The sequence below is a fragment of the Ascaphus truei genome, chromosome 3 (assembly GCF_040206685.1).
Source record: "Ascaphus truei isolate aAscTru1 chromosome 3, aAscTru1.hap1, whole genome shotgun sequence".
NCBI lineage: Eukaryota > Metazoa > Chordata > Amphibia > Anura > Ascaphidae > Ascaphus > Ascaphus truei.
In genome coordinates this window covers 357,984,580-357,992,615 of record NC_134485.1, presented here as the reverse complement: position 1 = coordinate 357,992,615, position 8,036 = coordinate 357,984,580, and positions in this window count along the sequence as shown.

Genomic DNA, 8,036 nt, shown 5'->3' with positions numbered 1-8,036 from the left:
ATGGCCAAGTTGACCATGGACATTGAGGTAGGAGTAGTTGCGCCTTCCAGGAAAGCGTTGAATGTTTCGGCCTGGTGTTTAATCTATTTTTAGAGATTTGATCGCATCTAATAGCTCTTCCTGTGTAATTTTCTTATGTAATGCTTGGGAGTCTTTCTCCTTTAGAACAATTGTTTTGTCTTTTTATAGGTTCTCTATTCTTAGTATTAAATAGCACCAGCTTTTTTCAGCTATTCTGTGTTATGTGAGTGTGTGGTTGTGAGTTGCTGTGGTCATTTTTTGTTTTATTGTTATATACCAGTGTTGCACTATGATTTTTCTTTGTGTTTATTTCCACATGTCATGAGACATCAATCAAGATCTATCTGGACATTGATTGGACACTAAGGACTGGTCTGATATTTGGTCTGAGATCACCTTAGGTGTTGTATGGCTTTATTAATCTAGGCGCCAGTTATATTGTGTTTTTTATATGTTTATGTTGACTTGTATCGGTCATAGTTTCTAGGCAGCCTAGTCCTTTTATATAGAGGTTTTTGAAATCACTTTAGTATTAGATTTCACTATATTCGTTTAAGCATTAGCGCTGTATACACTTCTCTTTTTTTAGAACAGGCAAGTTACACTGTTTTAGATATTCAGATATTGATTCGGACCCTGTATGACGACCATTTACCGAATCTAAAGGATATAATTTTGCATAAAAGTTTGAGAATTCCTGAGCTATCTCTTTCTCATTATATGTGGTTAATCCTGATTTAGTTTGAATAGTGGGGATTTGAGATTTAACTCTCAAACCTCTAAATTTGTTAGCTAATAACCGATCTACTTTATTGCCCTTATCATAGTAACGTTGGTTTGTCCATTTTAGCGCTCTCTCCACTTCATCGAGTTGGAGCTGTTTAAGTTCAGTCCTGGTTTTGTTTAGAAGTTTGAAAAGTTTTTTTTGAGGGGTTATTTTTGTGTTGTTGTTCTAGTGAGACAAGTTTGTCAGATATTTTTTTATATTGTTTTTGTTTGGCTTTTTTCCTGTAAGACGCTATGGATGTAAGATCTCCTCTAATTGATTCATTGTGAGCTTCCCACAACATTGCTGGGGAAGATGCAGAGCCCTTATTTATTGTGAAATAATCTATACGTTTTTGCTTGATTGTGCTCTCTATATCCGGCGAATTCAATAGAGAGTCGTTTAGTTTCCAATTGTATCGATTATTTTTGCCGAAGGGGAGAGAGAGAACCAACTCGATAGGGACGTGGTTCGACCAGGATATTGGGTCTATGTTCGACTGGTGCATAAGTGTATTTCAACCCAGGGACAGAGTAAAGTTGCTACTTCCCAGTAGTGAGAGTAAACTTTTGGTGAAGTGGCAAGGACACTTTGGAGGTTGTATGTTGCACAGGTGAGGCGAACTATGAGATTGCTCAGCAATGTTCCAGGAAGGTTAAGCAAATGTACTATGTGAACCACCCGATACCCTGGAATACTGAGGAATCCTTGTTCTTCTATCCGGTCGACATGAGTACTGATTTATGTCCCCAGCTTCCTGTAGAAGGGAAGACAGTCATAGATCAGGATCCAATGGGAAAACAGTCAACCACAGAATGACAGGAGCTATTAGAGTTCGTTGTCCAGTTTAAGGATGTTTTTTCAGAAAGGGCGGGAAAAATTAATTTGATTTCCCATAAAATCATTAGTGAGCCTGGGGTGAGAGTTCGGTTTCACCCATACAGGCTACCTGAGAGCAGGAAGGACATAGTCACGAAAGACGTCCAGGATTTTTTTTAAGACTACGGGTTATGGAAGAATCCCATAGTCACTGGTGCAGTCCCCTTTTTTCTAGTACCCTAGGCAGATGGGGAAAGTATGGTTCTGTGCAAACCTAAGGAAAGTTAATGCTTTCTCAAAGTTTGATGCGTACCATATGCCAATAATGGATGAGCTACTTAACCCCTTAGGAGGCGGACTACATAACAACTATGGATTTGAGGAAACGTTATTGGAAAAATTCCTTTGGAAAAGAGTCCAGACCTAAAACCGCTTTCACCCCTCCTATGGGTGTTTACATTTGTGAACAGGCTGTATGGCTTACACAGGACACCAGCAACATTGCAGAGGTTGATGGACAGGGTGTTGGGTCCTCACCGGGGCTATGTAAAAACACAGGATCTCTTTATTTGGGTTCGTTTTTCAGCAGTCACAGATCACAGAAGCTCTTAGGGTGTCCACCCTCAGGATGTCCCTGAATCCACTCCCAGCCAAGGGCACCGAGAGCGGTGCTTGCTCTTCCCCTATCCCCTGGTGGAATAGGAGGTATGGTTAACCCACACTCCCTGGAGGGAGGGCCTCAAGCCTGCCAGAGCCCTGACAGCTTAGTACGGTTAACCTGTCTCTCTCAAAGGTAGAGACTAACTGCTAAATCAGGAAGTGCAATGCAATAAGTAGCCTCCAGTAGGAACCACCCCTGTGCCTCTGATTGGGCAGAAGGCCTGATTACACTACTTTCCTTTACTCACTGCACGAAGTGGGGAAAACCCATGATTGCTCCTGGAGCAGATGACGTCACTTCCGGTTTCCGGTCAGGGTGAGACGCACCGGTGACACGCACGCCTGCCGAGGCAGAGGGGGGACAGAGAACAGCTCATTCATTGCTGAGATCCAACCTGTGTGATCTAAACGCTTGTTACCTTTTAAAACCATGTGAGTGTATTGCACATATACTTACTTTTAAAGATATTTTGTACAGTCTGCACTATGTCCGTTTTATTATTCACTTAAGGTCTCCAGCACTTACCATTCCACTTACCTGTCTGACGGTCCAACGGGCTGACACACATAAAGAAACCTTTATGGGAACATTGCTCACTCTACACTTGTGAGTATCCAGCACACTGCACCTTGATATTTATCACATATCAATCACAATACTGCACCATCAGGGAATTTTCTTCTGTTTTTTGCATGACATTGCGCTTCCTGATGATCTTCACTTCTTTCCTGGCAAACCTGCCCTTACTAGGTATTACCGCCAGGAGTAGGGCAGACCTATAGCCCAAAATTACCCAGGGCTCAATACAGATAAAAGGAGTATCATCTTTTCAGTCAGTGAAAGATCTTCATTGGTTTTATCAGCCTGGCTGATACAATCTCACTTTCTGTAACTAAAATATTGGCATTTCTTGTCTGTACTGTACAAGAAATATGTGAGTTAAAAAAAAAAAAAGATGTTTTGGTCTACATTCTCAATTATTATGGAACCTACAATATTATGTAGCCAGGGTCCCTCCGGTCCCCCGGTTCCTTTCCCCCTTATGAGTGCTGCTGCAGGGGCGAGCGCGTCACCGGGGGCTCCCAGCGACATCAGTGGCAGAGCGCCGCCATCTTTATTGTGTCCGCGGATGCGCGGAGGCTCGCGCATGCACAGAAGTGACATGGCGGCCATCTTGAGGTTGGCGATAGACTTGTACATGCGCAGACGCGATGCGGCGGCCATTACAGGGAGTGAGAAGTGGGAGAAGAGGCGCTCCATAGTCAGGGACATCCCCCAGTTTGCACATGCGCAGTTAGCAATGGCGGTGGCCATTACAGATCGCGCACGCGGCCCCAATGATAGAAAGCTCTATGTGGAACTACAACACCTATCAGCCTCTGGGGACTGCCCTATGATCCCTGTCACATGCAGCCAGACAGATAATAGGGCTTGCAGCTTCTCCTGCTGGAAAAAGATACATTGTTGCGCACAGACCATGCGAGTCAGTTGGTACTGGGATAAGGTAATGGTAAGCAGTGTGTGTAGGGAGCAGTGCTCCTACACTAGGCCAGGTTACCTCCTAGGCCCAACTCACCTTCAGTTTGTGCTGCTGTAGGGACGGCCCCTTAGGTAGGGACCCTGCCCTTAGCAGAGTGTAAGTTTAGTCAGGGACACAGCTGCAGTGCTGAGTGCTCTGACAAGAAGGGTCAGTGGTGCAGTGAATCATTCTCTGCAGAGCACAGACAGTCTGAGCGGTGAGCTCGCTCAGAAGGAGACCATCCACCAGGAGGAGGACACCATCGCTGAGGCTTCGGCGCTGGACAGATGGGTCCTCTTCCATTTTTCTGCAGTACCCGGGTGCAGGAGCACCGGGCAGGTACTATCCAAACAGTCATCAAGTGCACCACCTATACACCTCATCTTAGTGGGCAGCGCTGTTCCACACTTGGGTGGGGTTGTGGGACACTTGGGACTTTTGGGTACAAGGTGTTTGCGATTGGGGTGTGGGGTACAAAGCCCTGCGAGGTGACCAGGTAGTTGTGCCTATGAGTGTCATAGAAGGACACTGTCAACATCATGTTGTTGATGTATGTTGTGTTTTGTTATTTGCCCATATAGTAAACCTGTTTTATATGTAACACCTTTCCCCCCCCCCCCTATCGCAGATGGGGACCATGTGGGGAAATCTACATTTATGTTACCTGGTGTGGTGCGTTACCTGATAGGCTCACAGAAGACCTGAACCTCCGCCACTGGGAGCCTGGGGTTACCTGATTCGTCGTACACAGCGCCTCCACCTGTAAGGGTTCCCACCTGAGTGGGATGGTCCTCTTACAAGAACCACAATAATAAGACACGCACACAGTGTATGCTAATAACTGTTTACTATTGCTAATACTAATAACTTCGGTACCTGTACCACACAGAATAATGCATATAGCCGTACACATAGAAGTGCACCGGGTGCACACATCAACATAAGTATTCCCCAGAATACCTTATGTCCAAACCCACCCACGTGTGATGGAGATAGCGCTATCCCTGGACGTGTTGGTGCACTATTTATAGATACCTGCCCGGGGCTCCAGCTCGCGGGTACCGCTATACAACCGGTATGGATCCGTCTGATCTGATGTGATGTCCTCCTACGCGTGGGGTGACTTCCAGCGTGGATAATATCACCACAGCTCCACACCGTCTGTACCTTGACGGGGATCCACCTGTAGCCGGCAGGCCACAGTCACTGCTTGGCTGGGCCTCCACGAAGATAGTCTCTATGTAACTGAGGGGTCTGAGCCCAGACCCAGCAATCAGGCTGCTCGACAATGAGGGTGTCCTAACTTAACCAAATAGCTAAAGGGGCAGATCTCCTTACGTAGGGCCTGTCCCTGAAGCAACCACAAACTGGGGAATGGTAACTTATCTGGGACCTCTGGGGGTAACTAGGCCTAGTGCTAGGGGCTACTGCTCCCTGCACACACACCCTATCCCCCCCAACTCCCAGCTTCATCTGCTAACTCTTTTTTTAAAAGCTGTCTAAACTGTCATCTCTCACAGCTTCACTGGTTGCCTAGCAACATGTAACTGCAGCCTCTCTTACTTGTCCCTATTCAGAACTGCCAGCGCAGGCTCCCTTGCACTGAAAATGCCTTAATTGCAAATGCAGCCGCCCTACTGACTAAGCCGCAGCATGTGACAATCCCCTGAGGGATACGGGGGCTATATACTCCCCCTGGTAAAATCCAATGGCCTCGCTTGGGTAGCAGACATATAACAGAGAGTTATATAATGAAAAATGCATTGCATAGGATACACAACAAATCATGTTGATACCCGAGGCCAGCTGAGTCTCATAGTGGGGTACCCCTAACTGATTGAGTGATTGACTCCTGGGAGTCTTTTTTGGAGCTCATGATCGGGGGCTAGTGTCTCTGATCCCAAACCATCTCCTCCCCCTGGTAGAAGGAATAGTAAGGGGTCTTGGTGCCAAACTTTTACCCAGCCATCCGCGACATGGACGAGATGGGCAAGGAGATCTTGCCCTTTGCCTCGGTCCACCACATGGTGAATGAAGCGCTCCAGCGTGCGCATGAAGGAGGCAATAATTACCAGAGCGGTCACAGCACAGTCTTTGTTCACTCCAGCAATCTCTTTAGTGGTGACATCTTCTGGGGACATCTACATGCAGGTCCTTGTCTTGAGACGAGAAGGATTGAAGGTTCCTCTTGTAGGTGTAAGTGCCGCGCATAGCCACTGTACTGGATACCTTGACGGGGTCAAATTGGTTCTCTGGTCTTCAGAGATCTTCTAGGGGAGACACCTCCACCAGGACGCGATGACGGGGTGAGCCCATCGCCCGGGTGACCCTACCTTTGGAGCCACCATGCTCCACGATCACCGGAGAGATCACACCCGACACCCCTGGGGCAGTCAACTCACCCCTGTCGTCATTGGCAGGTACTGATCCCAAGCTTGGGACCGATGGTACGATCGTTTAAGGCCGGACAGGCCGTGGCAGGGCCCACGGGCCCACAGCAGAGTCCGCAGTAGGTGAGTCAATCAGCCCGTTGTCTTCAGCGTCACTTGAGTGGTCCGCCGGCAGGTGCATAACCACGGCTGATTGGATACTGTTGTCAGTAGAAGAGAATGGGTGTAGGAACACCTTACCCTTCGTTGGTTCGAACATCTGTGGTTCCGTCATTGGAACCGAATCTGGAGTTGAGTCTGGAACCGCTGATAGGGCGCACGGGCCCTCCAAAACCTCTGCTCTTGAGGTAGGTAGACTAGCAGCATTGACCGACCCAGTAGAGGGGTCTGTCGCATCTTTCTCTGCGGTTTCCGTGGGCCGCAGCAGCATGGGTTGCAGGAACTGTGCTCCGCAGCATGCACTCTTGGGTCCCCAAGTCAGTTCTCCATCTGGAAAATCACATTTGCTGCAGAAACATCGTACGCACCCCTGCCTGTCCACTTTTGCCACCAGAAGTTCTACTGGTAGGTGATAAGGGTCAAAGTCCATACCGCCATACTTATTCAACTCCTTTTGTAAGCACGGCACACAAGATAGGGTGCTTTCACTCCTTTTACTCGCCAACCTCTGTATAACTGAGGGTGCAGTTCGCTGCATCCTGTTTCTCCCTGCCGGGGAACAGAAGTGGTGGACTGAGACTCACTTACGTCACGGGGGTGGAGCTCTGGTTCTCGCGCCAGACCCGGGCTGGTTACTGTAACGCATTGTGGTGCAGCCTGCCCGCCATTAGCACGTGCGCTCTCCTGACTTGGCGGGAGACGCCATTTTAGGTGGGACTCATGATTAGCCTCCCCAGATGAGGGAGCCAAAGAAACTGCTAGGTAAGGGTAGATAATTGGGCACCCATTGGTCGGACCCTCAGGCAGAGTTAGGAATTGGGGACCGTCTTCCTCGCATATGGCATGGCCTACCCTTAGTATCATGGCACTCCATTGACGGAGGGAATCAAACTTTCGCCCTATGACCCATGCTTGTGCCAGTCCAGGGAGTTTGCGAACATGCGCCTGGATGTCTGACGCGAATGCGCATGCAGGAACTCCGCCCACAACGACCAGGCAGTTCGGGGTCAGCTAAGTTTTGTGGCCCATGCGTGGACCTCCTGCCTTGAGGGCACCCACATAGTGGAAAAGTAAATTGGACAATTTGCATGAAAAATAGGACAGGGCACCCCAGGTCTGAGATCTCAGCAGCTGCCTCCAAATGTAACACCTTTCCACCCCCCCTATCGCAGATGGGGACCTCTATGTAACTGAGGGGTCTGAGCCCAGACCCAGCAATCAGGCTGCTCGACACTGAGGGTGTCCTAACTTAACCAAATAGCTAAAGGGGCAGATCTCCTTACGTAGGGCCTGTCCCTGAAGCAACCACAAACTGGGGAATGGTAACTTATCTGGGACCTCTGGGGGTAACTAGGCCTAGTGCTAGGGGCTACTGCTCCCTGCACACACCCTAACTCCCCCAGCTCCAACTGCTAACTCTTTTTTAAAAGCTGTCTAAACTGTCATCTCTCACAGCTTCATTGGTTGCCTAGCAACATGTAACTGCAGCCTCTCTTACTTGTCCCTATTCAGAACTGCCAGCGCAGGCTCCCTTTCACTGAAAAGACCTTAATTGCAAATGCAGCCGCCCTGTTGACTAAGCCGCAGCATGTGACAATCCCCTGAGGGATACGGGGGCTATATATATATACACATACCCCGGTGTATTGGTTATTATATGTGGGTCCTGTGTAAGGGCTCATTCTACACCTATAATCCTAC